General features: G+C 33.9%; 1 pseudogene; it reads left to right on the top strand.

Moving 5' to 3' along the window:
- Nucleotides 1-3,623: 3,623 nt before the first annotated feature.
- LOC125098320 (peptidyl-prolyl cis-trans isomerase A-like) lies at nt 3,624-4,119 on the top strand (annotated as a pseudogene).
- The last annotated feature ends 18,984 nt before the right edge of the window (nt 4,120-23,103 follow it).

Raw genomic sequence — 23,103 nt, 5'->3', positions numbered from 1 at the left:
TTGTCTATCACCCTAGATCATAAATGGAAGTATATTAAATTTTATAAAATGTGGGAAAAATAAATGGAACATTAATTATATATGTAGTTAATGCCCATGACAGTATAACTGTCCACAAGAACAGATTTTTACATCTTCTATGGGAGTTGCCAGTAATAATATATAAATTCCTTACAAAACATAGATCACATAGGAATAAATATTCTCTCATCTGATTTAGATAAAATGACAATTTTCTATGTCAATAAGAAATACAGGACTGTTTCATGGCTTGAGAAACTGGATATTATTTCAAGTCAAATTTTCTTATTAAATTCTGTGCATGGTTTTCTCTTCATTATAGAATGTGGTTATGCTAGAATATTATGAAGTATGAAGAATTACAGATTTGTATATTGTGACTTGTACTCAGACAAAATCAGTTGATTGTCTCAGAGATATAGTCTTCACAGTGACACAATGATCACTGGGAAAATCTACCAAATCCCTCCTACTTTCTCCTCTTTCCCAGACACATACAGTTATCCATCCATGATGCTCTCAATTGTGGGAGGAAAGCTACACTAGAGGTACTAGTAGACAATAAGTCTTCTTTGTCCCTTATAGGTCAGGAGCTCCTGTTCATGCTGCTTCTCTCTGTCTCTCTCTCTCTCTCTCTTTTTTTTTTTTTTTTTACTTTTATTATGTTCTATTAGCCAACATATAATACATCATTAGTTTTTGATGCAGTGTTCAACGATTCATTAGTTGCATATGGTACCCAGTGCTTATCACAACACATGCTCTCCTTAATACCCATCACTGGCTACCCTCATCCTCCCACCCTCCCCTCCCTTCTGTAACCCTCCATTTTTTTCCCAGAGTTCAGAGTCTGTCATGGTTTGTCTCCTTCTCTGATTTCTTCCCATTCAGTTTTCCCTCCCTTTCCCTATGGTCCTCCATGCTATTCCTTATGTTCCACATATGAGTGAAACCATATGATAATTGTCTTTCTCTTATTGACTTATTTCACTTAGCATAATCCCCTCCAGTTCCATCCATGTCCTTGCAAATGGTGCGTATTGGTCCTTTTTGATGGCTGAGTAATATTCCATCATATATATATGTGTGATGGAATATTACTCTCTCTCTCTCTCTCTCTCTATATATATATATATATATATAATATATATATATATGTATATAAACACCACTTCTTTATCCATTCATCTGTTGAAGGACATCTCAGCTCCTTCTATTTTGTACATTGTCGCTATAAACTTTAGGGTGCATGTGTCCCCTTCTTTTCACTACATCTTTATCTTTGGGGAAAATACCTAATAGTGAAACTGCTGGGTCATAAGGTAGCTTTATTTTTAATGTCCTGAGGAACCTCCATACTGTTTTCCAGAGTGGCTATACCAGCTTATATTCCCACCAACAGTGTAAGAGCGTTTCCCTTTCTCCACATCCTCACCAACATTTGCTTCTTAGTTAAAGCTACTGTGTCTGCAGCACCCCTACAATAAGTTAGTATTTTGAGAACCAGTATGCACTGCCTCTCACCCATCACCATGTCCCTTACCTACATTCCTCTGGTCACACACGCAGAAGTTCTCATCCCTGATTGCTTTAGACAGTCGGTCCCCATTTACACTCATTTCCTTTGAGTTAATCTAAAGGAACTGCTTGTTTATTTTGTGATATTCCTTGTTCCCTCATTCACTCTGGGGGCAGAGTAGACAAGAGTTAGAGCTGTGACCCACAAACCAATTTTTCATCATTTGAACAATCCTAATAACACATACAGTTGATTTAACCTCTGCCCCCCCTTTCCAATACATAAATGCTTATATTCTGAAAAGCAAGTAGAAGATTCCTTCTACGCTTTTTTGCTTATGTTTCTTTATGGTTTGCAGGAGATACTATCTATGCAGCTCAAAGTGTACATTGTCTAAGATTAAATTCAGATGTTATACTTTACTCTTCAGGTACTGACTCAGTCTTGGAGTCCATCTGAGTGAATAAGTAACAGGAGGGCATGGAGAGCTTAATGGGACAAAACAAGTAAATCACTCGTTAAACAAAATTTTCTTAACATATAAAGTATATTATTGATCCATATTTTAGATGTGTTGGTGATTCCATGTTGGTCTATGTAACATTTAAGAAAAGTACAGAGTTACAGTTTTTCAAAGGTCTCAATTTTTGGTGAGAATCTTGGATTGGAATCTCAATTTTGATGTAAACTTGTCAACTTGTTGTATGACCCTTAGGTGAGTAGCTTAATCGTTTTAAGAATTATTTCTTTATCTATCACACGCTATCACATGAAGGTTTTAGGTTTCATATTCTTGTGGTTTAAAATTTCATGAACTCTGGTCCCCTGGGAACCACAAGGACTAGTGTGTTGTGCACAGGCAGGGAGAGGCATCTTGGCAATCATTTCAGCTCCTGTAGGCAAAGAAGAAATTCTCCCATCCCACATTAGTATACAGATGGGGTTGTAGAAGCTGCTTTAATACATATTTTAACATGATGTTTGTGAGAGTATGAAGATTTAAAATAAGGTTCCTGCCATGATGTTTTCTGAAGATGTTTTTACTGTTGTGTTTTTATCTAACAGCTAGGGAAGGGAGCAGTTCAAGTGACTTCTCAACGTGCTCAATATAGCTCGATTATATGTATATAAAACACAAATTCTAGTGTTTGATGGTGCATATCACACAGTTCTAATAGTTCTTAGGGGTTTATTTGTTATTCTAATAAAATTTTGGTTACTATGTTGCTCATGCCCCTAGAATGCCAATAAAATTTTGGTTTCCTCTTCATGATACTCGGGTTTACTTCTAAGATAAATAGTTTCAACATAACCTATACAATTATGCAATACTTCACTTCATACTTTATTTCAATATACAATAAACAATATTTTGATACTTTATGAAATACTTTATGCGATAATTTTGGTAATATCATAATGAGGACCATGTTCATTAATTTGTGATTACTTAAAATACATCAATACTTGTATAAAGATGCATTCAATCTCCATGATCTCTAGAAGATACTATTTTTTGACTGGCACAAATTATTTCAGACATTGTAAGTACCCCAAAGAAGTTTATGAAAATGTTTTGCTTCCAGAAGCTATGTTTTAGAAAGATGTGCAGAGTTTGGTGATTTTGGTTTACTTTTTGCTCCATTTGTTGGCTATTGTGTATATTTTTAATAGGAAAGTAACATATACAGTTTAACAAGAAGCTGCTGCCTCTCAGTGGGGACCTCATGCTTTGCTACCATGTCTATCACTTGAGCAATCTGCTGCAGCAATCCTAGACTACATTCATTCTTTGCAATGCACTCCACTGTTTCACATTTTCCTACCTCACCCATGATTGTTTCTTCTTTTTCAATGCCTTTTACATCAAGGCCAACTAGAAAACTACTACCTTGAAGGTTAACCTTAAACCTAACTTTCTTAGTCAAATACTGAAAATCATCTAAGTAGTTTGGAATATTACAATAAAATATTATGGAATTGTAAAGAATTAGAGGCAAAACATCTGTAGGTGATGATATGGGAGATAAGCAGATTATCCTATAAAAAGCAAATTATAGCTTTTAGATACTGCTGCCCAGCCATGGTTAACCCCACCATGTTCTTCCACATCATGATGGGTGGTGAGCCCTTGAGCTGCATCTCCTTTGAGCTATTTGCAGACAAAGTTCCAAAAGCAGCAGAAAATGTTTGTGCTCTGCATACTGGAGAGAAAGGGTTGATTATAAAGTTTCCTGCTTTCACAGGATTATTCCGGGATGTATGTGCCAGAATGGTGACTTCTTCACAAGCCATAATGGCCCTGGCAGCAAGTTCATCAATGGGGAGAAATTTGATGATGAGAATTTCATCCCAAAGCATATGGGTCCTGGCATCTTGTCCATGGCAAGTGCTGGACCCAACACAAATGATTCCCAGTTTCTCATCCGTGTTGCCAAGACTGAGTGATTGGACGACAAGCATGTGGTCTTTGGCAAGGTGAAAGAGGGTGTGAGTATTGTGGAAGCCTGGAGGGCTTTGGGTCCAAGAATAGCAAGACCAGCGAGAAGGTCACAGCTGCTGACTATGGACAAATCTAATAAATTTGACTTGTATTTTTTCTTAACTATCAGACCATTCCTTCTTAAGCTCAGGAGAAGACCCCTTCATCCCCATCTGCTAGAAATATCCTATAATCTTTGTCCTCTGGCTGGAGTTCTATGAGTTTTATATTTTCCTTATTCCCCTCCAAGTCTAGCTGGATTGCAGAGTTAGGTATGATGATGAAATAAAAACCGAACCAAAAAAAAAAAAAAAGTAAATTATGCTAACCTTTATTGAAAAAAGTAAATGTACATATCCACATTTTTATATGTAAAATACTAATGAAAGCATTAACAGTACTTGGATCTGGGGTAAGATTGAAACACTTCCCTCATATGCATTTTTTTGTTTTTTTTTTCCTCATATACATTTTTACTTGAATATTTTGCTATATTCATATGTTACTTTTCGATTAATAATGATTCTAAAATATCCTTCGCACTATTGTTTTCTTCTCCCACTCAAGCAAAATTAATCATGACTTGCATGTATCTTTAATTTTTAGTCTTCAGATCCTTTGTGTCTAGTACTTTAATAAGAATTTCAAGGAACTTTATACCAATTGACATATTTTTAGAGGAACACCTAAAATTTCTCATTGAAAATAGAAAAAGTTGCAAAAACTTCATAAATTGCTTCTTTCTTTTTGATTGCAAAATTTTCTTTCTGTCTCTGGCTTTAGATAATTTGACTATGTATCTAGATGTGAAAGTCTTTAAGTTTTCCTTCTTGGAGTTTCTTAAGCTTCATGGATAAGCAGACTAATATTCTTAATCAAATCTAGCAAGTTTTAGCCATTATTTCTTCAAATGTTGATCCTGTTTCCCTCCCCCGGGCCCCCTTTCTTCTTTTTCTCCTCCTCCTCTTTCTTCTTCTTCTTCTTTTTTTCTTTTTTGTCTTCTTCTAGAAGTCCCTTTATGCATACGTTTTTATGATTGATAGTGTCCTGCAGGTCTCTAAGGCTTTATTTATATATCTATTTTTCTTCTTCTGGATCCTTAGATAAGACCATTTCAATTGACCTATGTTCAAGTTTTAAATAATATATATTGAAAGCTCTGGAAATCAGAGTCCTTCCCACCCAGTAGGATTTGTTGTTGCTGCTGTTTATCTGCTTGTTAGTGACTTTCCTGAACTAATTCTGTGAAGTCTAAATCCCCTGTCATATGTGGCCATTGAATTCCATGCTTGATTGTCTTGGTTATCTAATAATTTCACTGAGATATTCTTATATTCTTTGAAGCCATAAGTCTCCATCTTTGCTGAGGGGTACTGAGTGTGTGTTCATTTAAACTTTTAACATTCTAGTGGGGAGTCTCCAAGCTGCCTTAGGTATCATCTTCTGCTCAGACAGAATCTCAAAATCAGCCAAAGATAGAGTTTGAGGTCTTTTTAGATCTTTCCTGGATATGTGCATGTCCTTCTAGGTTTCCAGATATATGTAAGAGTTTTCAAAGTTCTCTCTGACCATTTGATTCCTCAATTTTTTTTTTTTCACTTAGGATTTCTTTTTTATCCTTTGTTAACTCCTGTTGATAATCCCATCTCAGGCAGCTATGATCTTAAACAATTGTTGCTGATTATTTTTTTACAAATGCTCTGTAGGTAAGGCTGTTCATACAGAGGAAGCTCTCAGTCAGATTAAATAGAAACAAACCAGGAAAACTGAGCTTTTCCGGGGAATTTTCAAGCAAGTCAAGTAGTGACAATTTTCTGGGATGATGTTTTTGGTGAACCCCAAATATATCTGTCCTGCCTCCTCCAATGGCAGGTTTCTGGTTTTCCTTCTGTGGCTGTGAGAGTGTTGGTTTTCAAGGCTATCACAGAGCTGGGCAGGGAGGATATGATCACGGCAAGGTAAAAGACAAGAATTGTTCTTAAAGAGACTCTGTTTTTTCTTTTTCTTTTAAAATAAAGAATCATTGGATTTCTTCAAGCTTTCCATTAATTTTAAGATTTCAGAAAAAGCTGAATTTGACCATACATGCAAGTTTTATTATTTTTATAGGGGGCAGAATTTGAGAGATCCTTACTCTACCATTCCAGAAGTTGCCTCTCTGAATATACTTATATTGGAAATGGTAAATAAAGATGTCTACCAATGTAGCTGATGTAATACTTGTCCACTAGATTGCCTTTCTTTGTTCATATCCATGCTGTGTGTGCTTTTTCTTCAACTAGGTTCATGATTTCTTTGAAGTAATGGGCCATGCCTTATTTATTTTTTACTGCCAAATACAATGCATAGTAACTGCCCTGCAGATGTTAAATGAATGATTAAATAAATACACAAAATTTCATATTCCCTTTATTTTTGTCATTCTGTATTTATAAACCCCCCAGCAGTCTTCTCCAACATCATCTTGCATAATCTCTATTCAAGCTACACTGGTTTTCTTTCGTGTTCTTAAATGTATCTCTCCTCTCAAGACCTCTACAAATATTCTTTTTTTTTTCCTTCCTTTAATATTTTTGCCTTGATTAAATTCTATCCATAATTCAAAATATAATTCATATTCCACTTCTTTAGAAACACTTATATTGACCCACTCTTCCAGCATTAATAAGGTTCCCCTTGCCATGTGCCTATGTGAGATATATACGTAAAACCACAGGGTTTGGGGGAGCAAAGGAAAATTAACAAAGTTTTAGTTTCTAAAGCATTTATCTTAAGTATATATGTGTGTATATGTATATGTACTAATTTAAAAGTTTAATATTCACTTCATATTTCATATCCACCAGTTATATTGATAATAGCCATGTACTATTGATTCTTATTTAGCATTTAATATACATTTTATAAATAGCAATGTCTCATTACAATTTTGAGTAAGTTATCATTTATCCATTAATTTGAACCACTGAGAAAAGAGACTTTATGTGTCAAGGTTATGAGATGCTAAAAGGCGGCATTTAATTATCCTATATTTGAATATGGAAGTTGAGAAAGAGCATGATATGGAGCTAATGGACCAGCAAAAATGCAAAGTACCATTCAGCACTAAAGTAATTGGGCAGAACAGTGGAAAAGACTACGATAAAAGATTACTTCATTAATTTTAAAATTAAAGGGCAAGATAAGGTGGTCACTATCATAGGGTTATTAAGTTAAAACAAGCTAATCAGCACATTTCAAATGTGAAATTGTCAGCTAATCATCCAATGATTACCAATTTCTGAAGAGTACAAAAGAAAGCAATTTATTCTCACTTTATCAATCAAATCATGCAATCACATGTTTTACTGACGGAAAAAAAAACTTAATTTATTTTTATCTTTCCTTAATATAATTTAACTATCATGCATTGGTAGGCAAACTATAAGAATATGGTAATTTTTATTTCATCTGCATAAGCATCAGAAAAAATGACTTTCTTATCAAAATAATGTTAAATTTCAAAGTCTTTCAAGCTTGACTACACTAACATAGTGACTGTGAATGTGAACCACAGACTCAATTATATCCTCAAATCTCTCTTACAGAAAAGCTTTACTAGTAGAAATCTTATAAGCATATTATATCATAAACACCTTACTAACAAAAAGCACGCAGACTGCTACCTCTAGAAACTGGAGGGAAACCTATAACAGAGAGAAACTAGTTTTTAAAAAGCACAAGACAAAATTGAAAACATTTTTACAAGGACATATCTTAAATAGAGTAGCAAACAAAGGAAAAAAGCTAGATGAAGGAAAGTTCAGATGATTATACTGGGGACCTATATTTCTTCAGATTACCTAACAGAAGGAATAAAGAGAGAGAGAGAGAATTTAATGAACTCTGATGAGTATGTAAATGAAAAACTTATGTATAAAATTCATAAATATCAGGTAGGTAGACAGATAATGGATGAATAATAGATGCATAGATAGATAAATGGAATTTTCTCCTGGACGTGATAGGGTATCAGGGAGTAGAGGTCCACTCTAGTAAAAACAAAAAACAAAAAACAAAAGCAAAAACAAAGGAAACAAATAAGATGAACCATTCAAATTCTCAAGCTTTCTCTCTGGATTCAATTTCTGGGCTGTATAAGCAGGGAGGGAAAAACCAAATAAGGCATAATAGTTTTGTTTGTTTTTTTAAGATTTTATTTATTTATTTGACAGACAGAGATCACAAGTAGGTGGGGTGGGGGTGCTGGCGGTGGGAACCAGGCTCCCCGCTGAGCAGAGAGCCGGATGCGGGGCTTGATCCCAGGATCATGACCTGAGCCGACCTGAGCTGAAGGCAGAGGCTTTAACCCACTGAGCCACCCAGGCAACCAAGGCATAATAGTTGTAATGCATCAAGTAACTGAGACAGATGGGAATTGTGTGGCAGGGTTATGTAGAAGAGGGGGTATGCAATAAGGGAAGTCTCAGGAGTCCTTTTAGGTCTTTGTTGAATACACAGAAGTATATGCATAGGGTGAAACCACCAGTCTGAGCAGGAGTGATCAGAGAACTGGGAACTAAGTGATTTCTGGAGCAGTCATAATTCTGGGAACTGTTTGAATTTCAATCAACCAGAGAGTATAGTTTTCAAAGATCACTTGGGGAACTCTTAGAAACCATAGAGACCAATGGCCTAAACTTAGTGTTTAGCCTAACTCCTTAGTGTTTAGGCTAAGTAGTCAAGGCTGCTCTACACCTAACATCATATAGCTTAAAAACCAGACTCCAAAGGATAAAATTTAACTAAAGTAACTTAACTGCCTGCCAATGCAAGCTACAGTTCTCTTTCAAGAAAGATAACAAAATCCAGACACACCAAAACATAAAATTCAAAATATCCAAGATCAAAGAAGCAAGAATATGTAATGAATACCTGGGAGAAACATTACTCAACACACACACACACACACACACACACAGAACAGAAATAACAGCTAGAGATTAAAATAGCTCTTACAATAATGTGCCACTATCTAAGGAAAAAAAAATGAACATAATATGCAGAGAAATGTAAATATAAAGTGATCCTAAAGGAACTACTAGAGATGAAAAATGCAGTATCTAAAAACGAAAAGTAACTATATGGAATTATAAGAGTCCATTCACTGTAGGATAACAATCAATGAGCACTGAAACTAACTGAAAAAAACACAAAACTAGAAACTAACTGAAAAGAAACACAAAAAAGCACTGAACCAAAAATTGAGTTATGGCAACTTATAAATAGTATCTAGCGGTCTAACATACATGTATCTGGAATCTAGAAAGCAATAGGTGAGAAGATAGAAGAAGGCAAAAACATTTCTAGGAAAAAAAAAAAAGCTATAGCTGATCCACTATGGAAAATAGTTTGTCTGCTCCTCAAAAAATTAAAAATAGAACTGCTTTATGATCCAGTAATCCACTTATGGGGATATAGCCAAAGGAAATGTTATAGCACTCCCATGTTAATTTCAGCATTATTCACAATAGTCAAGATATGGGAACAATCTAAAATATCCATCAACACATGAATGGATAAAGAAAATGTGACCTATACACACAATGGAATGTATTCAGCTTTAGAAATAAGGAAATCAAGCCATGTGTAACAATGTGGATGAACCTGGAGAACATGGTGCTAAGCGAAATGTCAGAGGCAGAAGGAAAAACATTGCATAATCTCATCTGTACAGAAGCAGAGAGTATAATAATGGTTTCCACCTGCTAGGAAAAGGAAGAAATGAGGATATGGGGATCAATAGAAACAAATTTTCTGGTATGTAAGGTAAGTAAGTTCCAGAGATCTAATATGCAACAATGTGACCTCAGTTAATACTACTTCATGGTGTATTTGAATTTGAAATGTGCTAGGAAAGTAGATCTTAAGTGTTCTCACCCCATACACAGAAAGCAAAAGAAAGGGAAGGGAAGGAGAGGGGAAGGGAAAAGAGGAGAAGAGAGGGAAGTGAAGATGATAACTATCTGAAGTGAGAGATGTGTTAATTAGCTTGGTTGTGGTGACTATTTCTGAAGATGTGTCTATATCACATCACCAAATTGTACAATTTAAATACATAGGATTTTAGTATTATTTTTAATAGTTTCAGGTTCGCAACAAAATTGAGGATAAGTTACCAAGAGTTCTCATATACTCCCTGCCCCCACACATGCATAACCTTCTCCTTTAGGAATATTTCTCACTAAGATAGTACATTTGTTAAAATTGAGGAACCTACACTGACACATTATAATCATCCAAACCATACTTTGCATTACAGTTCACTTTTAGTACCGCACATTGAGTGGGCTTGGACAAACATATAAATGCCATGTATCGATCATTAGAGTATCATACAGAGTATTTTCACTGCCCTAAAGATCCCTTCTCCCTGCCCCAATCACTGATTGATTGATTGATTGATTGATTGATTTTGGAGTACAGTTAACACACAATGTTACATCAGTTTCAGGTGTACAGCATAGTGATTGGACAAGTTTCTGCATTATGTTAGGCTCACCCCAGTGTGGGTACATACCTTCTATCCTGAACCATTGCTATTACAATACCATTGGCTGTATTTCTTATGCTGTGCCTTTTCTTCCCCTGACTTACTCGTTCCAAACTGGAAGCCTGTGTTTCTCCCTCTCAATTGCTCATTTAGCCCCACCACTAATCTTTTTACTTTCTCTACAGTTTGCCTTTTTAATTGGAATGGTACAATATGTAGTATTTTAGTCTTTTCAGAGTGGCTTCTTTCACTTAGTAACATGTATTTAAGGTTCCTCCAAATCTTTTCATGGCTTGAAAGCTCATTTCTTTTTAGTGTAGAAGAGTATTCCATTACTTGGATGTAACACAGTTTATGTACCCATTCACCTAGTGAAAGACTTCTTGGCTGCTTCCATGTTTTGGCAATTATAAATGAAGCTGCTATAACATTCATGTGCAGCTTTCTGTGTGGTCCTATTTTCCGTTCTTTTGAGAAAATGCCAAGGATCTTGACCCATACGGTAAGAATACGTTAATTTTATAAAAACAAAATAAAACACAAAACTATCTTCAAAGTGGCTGTACCAATTTGCATTTCCATCAACAATGAATGCAAGTTCCTCTTGCTCCATATCCTCATCAACATTTGATATTATTAAGGTTCTAGATTTTGGCCACTGTCATAGGTAGGCAATGGTATCTCACTGTTATTTTAATTTGCATTTCCCTGATCACGTATCATGTAAAGCATCTTTTCATGTGCTTGTCAGTTTTATTTCTTCTTTGGTGAAGTTTCTGTTAAGGTCTTTGACCCATTTTTAAATTGGGTTGTATGTTTTGTTAATGTTGAGTTTTAAGAGTTCTTTGTACACTATGGATAACAGCCCTTTATCAGAGCTGTTTTCTGGAAATAATATCTCCTAGTCAGCGGCTTGCCTTCTCATTCTCTTGACATGGTCTTTCACAGAACAGAGGTTCTTAATTTTAATGAATTCCACCTTATCAATTCCTTCCTTCATGTATCCTGCCTTTGGTGTTATATCTAACAAGTAATCAGCACACCCTAGGTCATCTAGATTAACTCCTATGATGTCTTCTAGGAATTTTATAGCTTTAAACTTTATATTTAAGTCTATGATCCATTTTGTGTTAGTTTTTGTTAAAGATATAAGGTCTGTGTCTAGATTTTCCTTTTGCATTTGGAGGTCTAGTTGTTCCAGCACCATTTCCAGCAAAGATACTCTTTGCTTCATTTTGCCTTGCTTTTGCTCCTTTATCAAAGATCAATTGACTATATTTATGTGGGCCTATTTTTAACCTCTCTGTTCTATTAATCTATTGTCTGTTCTTTCAACAATACCACACTGTCTTGATTACTGAGCGTGTCTACTTTTTAATGAAATGTAATTATAATTCTTCATTTGATTATATTTTGATTATATTTTGTTCATTTCCATTAAGATCCTAAATTTATGATAATCTTTTCATAATATCTCCAAATGCTTGTTTGAAGATGCTTAATTCACTTTTGAGTGTTGTGTGGCACTCAGTTTTCTTTTGATCCTTGGTTGTTTTCTTCGTGGGGTGGTTTCGTCAGCTGAAATGTTTTTATTTGAAATTTTAAAATTAGATTTGTATGAATTCAGTTGATTGTTTTTTTCTTTCTAGAAGTTTGTTTACACCAGTTTAAGTTCAAATACACATTCTTCTGTTAGTACAGTAAAGTATCATTTTGTTGAGTGGTGAGGCATATGTTGTTTCTTTCATTCCTGTAAGAATTTTAATTTTCCCCTCTTACTTTCTTCTTTACCTTCACTGTCACTTAACACATGGAGTACTACCACTTCTCTACGTGACTGACTTTCCCCGTGCAGTGCTTCTTGGAACTTCCCACCTTTTTCCCGTATAGCTTCAATTTCCTACCTTATAGTGGGTGTTGTGTAATACCAATTCCCAGAGGGTCTGTTGAACACTATATGTTGGTTTGGGCTTTCTAGTCCTGATTTTTTCTTTGTTTCATCTACGTTCTCTACCTTCCTCTTCTCTTTTCTTATATTCTCCTAAGTCCCCTCTCCCCTGACAGTGGGCATCTTGGAAAGAATTCTATTGGAGTTTAGTGTTTATAATAATCTTTTCCTCTAGCTATTTTCTTAAAGATTTATTTATTTATGTGAGAGAGGAAGAGAGAGCAGTTGGGGAGGAGCAGAGAGAGAGGTAGAGAGAGAATATCAAGTAGATCCCACATCCAGTGCAGAGTCTGACATGGGGCTCGATCCCATGACCCTGAAATATGACCTGAGACAAAATCAAGAGTCAGATGCTTAACCTAATGAGCCACCCAGGCACCCCTGCCTCTAGTTATTTTTAAAAGGTAGGCCACGTGTGTTTGTCTCCTGGATTATACACATTCTCTCCTAATCTCCTTCTCTCTCTATCTCCACCCCTATCTCTTTCTCTTAGAAGATACAAGGGTAGAGATTATGGCTACGTTCATTATCCTCCAGACTCAGAAACTGTAGAAATATATTCTTTTTAAAAAAAAAATCCAATTTTAGTATAAAGCTTATGATTTTATTTCTAACATATTTATTATTAACTTAAAATAACTAAAAAGTCATTATGTACATTAAACATTTATAATTGCATGTAGACTATTTTTCAAATTTTCCCATAATTTAATTTATTAAATTATCACAAAATCATATTTTATTAATAAGAAAACTATAATCAGTGACTTGCCTAAAGCCAAATGATAGTAGAGACAGACCTAAATAAACTGAGCCATTTGGATATAAATTTATTTCTCTTCCTACTATATGATAGTTCTCTGGGTGCAGACATCTAACTGAACAAATTATTTTTTTCTAGTAAATACTAATTTTTAAGATAACAAATTCTAACCTCATTAATGGGAGCACTCACCCTAGTTCATCTTGGTTATGGAACTGTTTTTAATTCACCAGATGTCTGAGCATTGCTCTTAAATTCTTTATTTGTGTAAACATAAATAACAAAAATTTCTTTCATTAAGGTTTATTGGAAAAAATGCAAGCGGCCTCAAGGTCCTCTACAAATAAAATTTTATTGGATTTTAGTCAGTAGCTATGATATTATGAAACATAAAATACCTACCATAACTTTGCAAACCAAGAGTTATAATGATTTGTTTACTTGAAAAAAAAAACCATTTAATTTGTCTCAAGTTCAAACTAACATGCCTGCCTGACTATAATTTTTATCTATTCATTCCAAATATAACATTGAAAAGTAGCATCTCTTGTCACTTACTAGCCCGTGGGTCTCTGCTCTTATGTTTAATTTAATATCGACTTGTGACTTCTTTTCCTTTTACAGCTGGTCATGAATTAAAATAAAATAATGATTTGCTTTTACTTCCAGACAAGATGCTAGATGGTCTATTTGCCAAGTTTATAGTTTATAAGTAATGGCATGTCTCTAATAAAAAGTTTAATAGAAATACAAAATAAAAACTCAAATGTCAAAATGCTTACCTTTTATCATAAAATTATTAATTCTTACCACATCAAATCAAGGAATACATCACTGGTGTCTACATCATTCAAACAAATATTTTGACAAGCAGTAAACCCATGAAGGAAACACTGTTTTAAAAATGAAACATTCAGTAGTATAGAAAGTTTCTTGTCAAAACAATGTACATCATGCAGTTGTCCAAAGGAGTCTGATAGCTAGTGCTCACTGTATTAAAAAAAAAAACAAACACTAATTAGATATTACTCAATGTTATAACTCAATGTCTTCAGTTAGATATGAAATCCATATAAATATATAGAGAGAGATAGATAGATACATATAAATATAGATAGATAGATAGATAGAGAGATAGATACATATATATATATGGTTTGGCATAACTCTGATGGAAAAGGAAAAAAAAATTACCCTTTTGTCATTTTAGGGCATGGGGTAAATGCCAAAAATAACATATCCAGCCATTATTTTAATCTGAACAACTATTTGGACCATTGGTAAATAGAATATTTTTTCACACAAGTGACTGTAAATGTCATATAGCATGCTTAACTATTTTAATTGGTGGACCCAAGCTCCTAGGTATTCTGAGGATATAAAAACCCATGTTTATTGTTTTTTGTCTCCCTGTTATTTGTTAGTGTGGTATAAATAAACTATCTAAGAATTAATCTTTTGAGAGATAAATCCATTATAAAGCGACCCATATACATTTGTAGATCTAATAACTTGCAAGGTCAAAAGAATTTGAGTATAAAATATATTTGTTTTATTCCTACATATGCAGATCTTATCATAGCTAATAGAAATGAACCATGAGAGACTGTGGACTGAGAAACAAACTGAGGGTTTTAGAGGGGAGGGGGTAGGGGGATGGGTGAGGCTGGTGGTAGGTATTAAGGAGGGCATGTATTGCATGGAGCACTGGGTGTGGTACATAAACAATGAATCTCAGAACACTGAAAAAATAAAATTAAAAAAAAGAAATATACCTTTATTAGTAGTACTTACTACTAAAATAAATTATTATCAGTTCATTTGTTTAGCATCCACCTCTAAAAATTAGGGTGTTGCTTTATGAGAACATGACCTTTGTGTGTTCACTATAATTATAGTCCTAAAACCAAAGGACAGTGCCTGGCATGTGATGGAAACTCAACAAAACATTTGTTATATTGCAAAAAATACCTGAAAGTCAATACTTCTTTTTTCAATGAAATAATTGGTTTAAAATATAATACACAAGTATATCATAAACATCTCATTTATTTGGAATGCTGACATTGCTTTGTATTATAAAATAGCTTTTCAAACATAGGCAACTTTCAAAAATAGTATATTTGGACATGTCCCTGACAAATAGCAATTAGAATTAATGAATTTTAGAACAACATGTTGAAATAAATTAATACCAATCTAAATACCTTTGTACAGGTTAACAACTAGAGCTTTCATGAAAGGGGTGGCTTTTTGAATCTGGAGTCCAGTAAGTAAAGATAACCTTCTAGGACATGATGATTTCAGAAAGACTCATAGTAAACTCATAAGCAGAAAGGCATATTTGACTGTTGAAATAACAATCAAAACACCAGAGCATAGAGTGGGAAAAATAGAGGTGATCAATTTATCATGTGACCCAATTCTGAAGATGCATATAGAAAATCTAAAACAAATTGTGGTGGTTGTACCTAATACAGAATTGACCATGAGAAATGGACAGCATTATCAAAAAAAAAAAAAAAAAGGAAATATAAATTAATAAAAGACCTACCTAAGTAAATAAATAAATACTGGAACTATCTGAAATGAGAACCTAAAACAAGTCAAAGTGAGATTTAAAAACAAAATGTTAAAATAATGATAATAATAATTCTTTTGGCAATTAAACCAAAACAGGTTCTTAAAATTTTTATAAGACTTTAAATTTTCATAGCTCTTTGTAATTTTCCAAATAATTTCTCATTCAATATCTCATTTACATTTTACGAGCCTTCTGATACAGTAGGTGTACTGAGTGCCTACAAAAATTTCGACCTTATGATAAGATCTGGGGATCAACAGGTGAACAAAGAGCATTCCCTGACCTTTAAGAATTAAGTCTACAGGTGAAAACACTGAGTTTCAGAAATGAAATGGATTTTCAGTTATCCCACAAACAGATCTTCTTATTCTAAATTCAATACTTTTTATAAAAATAAATGCCTTATGATATAAGATAGATTAGATAGATGATAGATAGATAGATGATTTATTTTATTAACTCATAAGGAAATAATTTCACAGCAAAGTTTTTAATAGCATTTAAAGTTAGGAGCATCCTGAATAATCAACCTTTGGAACTGGTACACAAAATATGATGGCTCTCACTGGGAGTAATTCAGAAAAGCATGGAATTGTAGGTAGCCCAGAAGACAGCACACAGTGACCTAGGGTTCTCTAATCCGCTCCCTGTGACTGTTCTCTGGACAAATCGATTTTCTTTTCCTGAATAGACAATGACAAAAGTGATGGGATGCCACTTTAAAGATTGGGTTACTAAAAGACAGTGCCTTCTACTGTGGGAGCTATTTCTCAGTTTCTCCTGGATCATTCATTCTGACGAGGGAAGACAGCTGCCGTGATTGTGAACTTAGAGCAGATCTTTTTTTTTTTTTTTTTTTTTTTTTTTTTTTTTTATTTGACAGACAGAGATCACAGTAGGCGGAGAGGCAGGCAGAGATAGAGAGAGGAGGAAGCAGGCTCCCCGCTAAGCAGAGAGCCCGATGCGGGGCTCGATCCCAGGACTCTGGGATCATGACCTGAGCCGAAGGCAGCGGCTTTAACCCACTGAGCCACCCAGGCGCCCCAGAGCAGATCTTCTAAAGCCTGACACCTAATGTGTGAACTTGGAGTTGTCTCATCTTCATGAGCCTTGAGAATACTGCAATCTTGGTTGCCCCCTTGACTGAAGTTTGCTGGGATATCCTGAGCCAGAACCACCCACCAAAGCCACTCCCAGATTCCTGAGCCACAGAAAATGGAAGATAATAAATGTGTGTACTTTCTAGTCACGAAGTTTTATAGTCATTTGTCATATAGCAAAAAGTAGCTAGTCTGGACACATGATATTAAATCCTAGTTCCTCCTCTGACTGGCTGGATGTCCTTAGACAGTCTTTCATCTTCCATTTTTTTCCTCTATAGAATATGCATAAATAAAAATCACATATAAATATATGTAAACCTACATAAAATAAAATTATTTTAGAATTTTATGATACATCAAAAGCATTTACATTAGGGATTTACCATATCATAAGCATGCAATTAAACATTTCATTCGTTAGTTAAGTTGCAGAAGAATATTTACTCATATTTAAACTATTTGGAACATATTAAATGACAAAGACAGAATTAAAACATATGCACACTGGTGAGTGCTATGAATTGTGCAAGACTGATGAATCACAGACCTGTTCCCCTGAAACAAATAATACATTCTCTGTTAGTAAAAAAAATATGTACATAAAGTGAATGGTACAAAATATTACAATATGTAAATCTGGGTAAAGGGCAGCTGAGTATTTGCCATAGTATTTTTATTCTTAATATTTTTGTATAAGCTTGAAATATTTCAAATAAACTGTTTTTAAAGTATTTACAGTATAATCACTCCTTTAAAACATTTTATAGAAAATATTCAAAAGGTATATGAAAAATATTAATAATGTAACCGCTGAGTGCAGAGATTTATGAGATACATTTATTTTTTCATTTTTCAAAATTTTGTATATTAATCATGTATGAATTAATAATATTAAAATGTCTTTTAAGATATGTATATTTAAGGTAATTTGTAATCTACATTAATTAATAAGGAAACAAAGATCTAGAAAAAAATCTAGAAAGAGGCATAGATATATAATACCTGAGTAGAAAGTACAATTTAAGATTTGAACTAGAATGAGGAATTGGAAAGAATTCATTTAAAAAGAGATGAGAGCTCCATTTTAAGTACACTTTTTAAATGTTTTTTTAAAGCATTTTTATTTTATAGCTTTTAGAACTAATTTATGCTTCACTGTTGTTTTAATTTGATTTATTTTTTTAAAAAAGTTCTATTCAGGAAAAAAATAGGACAGAAAACTACCTTGATCTCAACATTATTTCCATATGTAGATAATGCACATGGAATGACACGAATTACAGTTTTCTGTGTAATTAGGTGTTATTCACTTTTATCTTTGCAAGTAGGATACTTTCTGGTTCTTGAAATCAAAGATCAGTTTGGTTTCTTTACTTCAGTTTGAACTACAAATTTCTGTTACAGAAACATATATTTTTTTTCTTCAGTGCTTGTGCTCAGTCTTTATCACCCTCTGTCTGTACCTACAGCTCTCGTGTGTTCTCTGTCTTCAGCTCAGGAAAAGCTCTTAGTATTGTCATCAGGAAAAACATTTGTTTTTCCTCTTTATTTTTATTCTAATTTGAAAATGTCCTTCCCTAGAAACTCACATCTGTTAATCCTTAATAGTGAATGTTACACACAAATGAAAAGATATTTTAATTCCTTGTAAATATTGCCTAATACTAGGACTTTATGAAAATTATTTAAACATGTTGCATTTCAGAAGTATGCTAGTGAGCACTGTAATAGAAAATTCTAGACACTTGCTTCATTTGATTACTTGCAAGGTTATTGCATGTATGTGTCTGTTGATATCAGTGAATGAATTTTCCTATAATTTCATTGGAAGAATAATTTTTAATTAATTATTAAAAATTATAATATATGTTTATAAAATTATATCTTTATGTATTACACATATAATAATATATATCTATAACTATGTGTATAAAAGTACAAATATGATATCAGATTATTTCTGGATAGCTCAATTATAATTTTTTTCTTCTTTATCCTTTTCTTTATATTTTGTATTTTCTATTTTGGAAGAATATCTTACCCTATATATTAGCATTGCTAGAAAATATCCTCAAATGGAGTAACCCAGAAAATCATGTGTGGCTCTACTAGATTAATAAACACATTTTTGCCCTTCATTATCCTCACCACTTTATGGAGAGCTAAATTCTCATCGTCTAAATTGTCTAAATTTTCATTGTCACTTTGAGCTCCAAGTTTCATTCACTCATGTTTGCTTTCTTCTGTCTCGAAGACCTAACCCTGAAGCAACAGCATAGGATGGTCTTAAAAGCTCAGAATTTGAAAGCAGATGGCCAAGATTCAAATCTCATCTAGGCTACTTACTCTTTCTGTGTCTCACTTTCTTACATGTGAATTGGGAGGATAATAGTACTATGTCATAGACTTGTGAGATACAAATGACTTAACCCATGACATGTGGGCGGAAGAGGGGCTGTTGTACATTAAGTATGAAATTATTAGCTGTATTTATTATTATGTTTTTAATATGGCAATCAACCTCTTCTACATGATTTTGCCTTTTTTATTTCTAAGGGATTTCTATCTGGTTCTCTTATGTATTACTGCCTAACAAAGTAATACCCAGCTACTGCATTCTTGCATCATCATTTTTTTCCTCTTTTTCTTAACTGGCTACTTACACATGTTCACTTTTCTGCAATCTGTTTCCAAAAAAAGGAAAAGAAAAAGAAAAAAAGGCAGCACATCCAATTGCCCTCCGGTGATTACCCTATCACTGGTCTCTCTCTCTCTCTCTCTTCCCTTCACAACCAAACTTCTTTAAAGAATAGAATATCTGCCAACAATATCCTAGGATACTTCAAAGCTACAGAGAACTCTGATGCCCCTAAAAGAGGAACAGGGGCAGAACCTGGGGCACATTGTTTCACTCTGAGCTGAAAACCCATTATATTATTTTTATTACTTGACTTCTTTTCCTCTGCCTCTCTCATTAAAGTTGCTTTATCTCACTGTAAAATCTTAGGTCCTTTCTTCCTCCCACGCATCTACAAGCTGAACTCTCCAGGAAAGCTTATCTACGCCCTTGCCTCCCCAGAAGTCGATAATTCAATAACTTCCAAGTCAAGAACCCATCTCATTTTCTCTCTGGGCTTCAAATCTCCACATGCTATTCAATACTTCCTGTCTATGTAACAGACCATCTGACACAAGATGTCTAAAAATTATTCCCACTATTCAAGCACCCACCGCTATCACTCATTCTTTTCCTGCATGACCTAGTGCTTTGCTTGGAACACCATGAACACACTTTTTCTCTCTTCCTTTCTAATTATTGTGAAAGAGTAGATAGACCAAAAGCTATAAATAATACCATAAAACATATCTTACACCACACCTAATTCACGCAATAAACATTATAAAATTACTACTGTCCTCTGTAGAGCCCCTCTGTATTGCATTACTCTTCCTAAATCCAGAAGTAACCATTACCCTGAAATTAAAGATTTTTCTTTCTTAATGATCAAATGTATTAATGAACTCACTGATTCCTGATGTGTAGTTCAAAAATAAATGGAACTATTTAATGATTAAGCTATTTTAGTAGGTCTATAATAAACTACACTATAATTTGTGTATTTTATGCAGACCTTTCATCTCTGGAACCCAGAGGTAAAATAACTGCAGAATAACCTAATCTTCATAAAGACCATAGCAATAAAAATAAATAAATAAATAAATAAATAAATAATGGTAAAAATGGTATGTCAGAATTGAGCAATAGGCTGTTCCAACACAGAAGACACAGAAGAGAAGCAACATCTGAAGAGATGAGGTGTTGGGCCTTTCTTGTTAGCACAAGTTCTTTTCCTAGGTCTGCACTGTATTTTCTGTGTCCATTGTCACATTACTCACTCACAAAAGCTACATAATACAGAGAGTAATACCTTATGTAAACTGGATAAAGCACTTTACAAAATACTGGCCACCCACCAACTTCACAGGAATATCCTGAGGAATAATGAGATCATGTTTGCCAGGTTTTATGAGATCCGTGGATGAAAGCAGTTATAAAAGTACAAAGTCCTGGAAGAAATTCTGTTGTGCTCTGAGTGACAGGTATAGTGTCTATGTGAGAAGAATATATAGTTTTGTGTGCTAGTCGAACTAAAAGGCATTGTGAGAAATCAGATGTATAAAATAGTGAAAGAATACCAAGGAAATGAAGTCAACTGGAGGGCAGGGGGAACCTCCCCAGAAAACTATAAAAGGTATTATTTGACTATTACCTTATTTTCTTGTTTCTCATTAAATCTTCATTTAAAAACTGAGGTGCATTATAACTGCTTGAAATTAGTATGCATTAACATGAATGGATAGTGTCCTACTTTTCTGAAGTATCCTTTACAAGGGTCCTGACCAAATAACTATTTCTGGTGAAGAAAGCTATTTTTCTCACAGTATGATGGAGAACTAAAAATGGAATTTCAAAACTTGTATTGCTCATTCCAGTTTCCTGTTCATTGAGCACGTCTTTCCAAGTACATATAACAGGAAAAAGTTTCATAAAGTAAATCAAAATTCCTCAAACTTTGTTCCACGACGTGTGATTAGATCGGATGCCCCATGAAAAATAGTTAAGACTGTAAGACCTAAATAAACAAGTTTAATGTTATCATTACCATTATTCACCAAATGTTTTTACTTACAAAATGCTTAGTTAATATTTTACATTTAAAAGTCTAAAAACTTGTGTTTTTCTAGAACTCACATTCAAAATTAATCAAAATTTTGTGTAGGTATGACAATAATTCTAGGCATTTAAGGAGCAAGCTTGAAATGCCATGAAAATTTAGAAAACTAGGCACAGCAATTCAAGAATGGAAAAACAAGGGATATCAAACTAGAGAGAACAAAGCTACATGCAGAAAAAAATTACAAATGCTTATACTCTGTGTGTTGGGGGAGGATGAAAATTTACATTTTTTTCCTAAATAATTGTTTAATCTATACTCTGGTGTGAGAGATTCGATAATTTTGTTCTTTAAAACTTGCATTTGACAATGGAAAGAATAACCTGGTGTCAGGTCTGAAAATAAGGTAGAAATAATAACTTTATTCTGAATAACTTAAAATTTAACATAAAGAACAATACATCTTATTCTATGAGCACATACAGACACATCCACACATACAAGATAAACACTTGATATATAGAAATCCATTTTCTTCCCTAACTATAAAATGAGTAAGTTTTTCATTAGTATGCACATAAGTCAACCATTAAAAGACTCAATAATATAAAATGTTAGAGTGCTTAGATTATGTTTGAGACATTTTTTTCTGTCAAAAATATAACTGATTAAAAGATCAGCATTTAAGAGTTGCCTGGATGGCTCAATCAGTTGGGCCACCGACTCTTAAATTTGACTCCTAAGTTTGACTCAGGTCATGATTTCTGGGCCTGGGAGAGAGCCCCCAAGTCAGACTCTTCACTCAGCAAAAGAGTTCACCCGAGTTTCCCTCTACCCACACACCCTCAGCTGCCCTCTCTCTCTCTCAAAAACAAATAAATAAATCTTTTTAAAAATTAGCAAAATTAGGCAAAGAGAAAAATAAATAAATTTGAAAATATTTGATGAATCACTTCTCAAAAAGTTTAAAAGCCAGGAAAAAAAAATAAAATAAAATTCAATAGTACTTGGAAGGAAATGTATTTGTTTGCAAATCCAAGAACATAATAGATAAAAATAAATGAAAGTCCAAATAAATAAAATGTTGATGTTCAGATTATAATATTAGAGGCAAATGCTTAAGTTAGGAAGTTAGTTAATCCTCTTACCAAATGCAATACATTATTAACAGAGAATGATCTTAATTAATTTGGCTCCCAGAATTTCAAAAAGGAGACAGAATTGGTACAGTCATAAAAGTTCTGTATTTGAACGCTCACCTCACTCAATTTACACCACATCCCTGAGTCTGAGGTTTCTTGTTAGATACTGGAACTGTCTTTTCTGTCTTATAACGACGTTGTGAGATTTAGAGGATTAAAAGCTCTAGTCTTAGTGTTAGAAGATCCAGGTGTTAGTCATACCTCTGGAAACTCAAAGCTTTATTTTATTTTTCTATAATGCAGAGATAAAAATACCTCCGTCAAACAGCTATG

Source organism: Lutra lutra, chromosome 4 (genome assembly GCF_902655055.1).
Source record: "Lutra lutra chromosome 4, mLutLut1.2, whole genome shotgun sequence".
Classification (NCBI taxonomy): Eukaryota; Metazoa; Chordata; class Mammalia; order Carnivora; family Mustelidae; genus Lutra; species Lutra lutra.
This window is presented reverse-complemented; position numbering and strand designations above follow the sequence as displayed.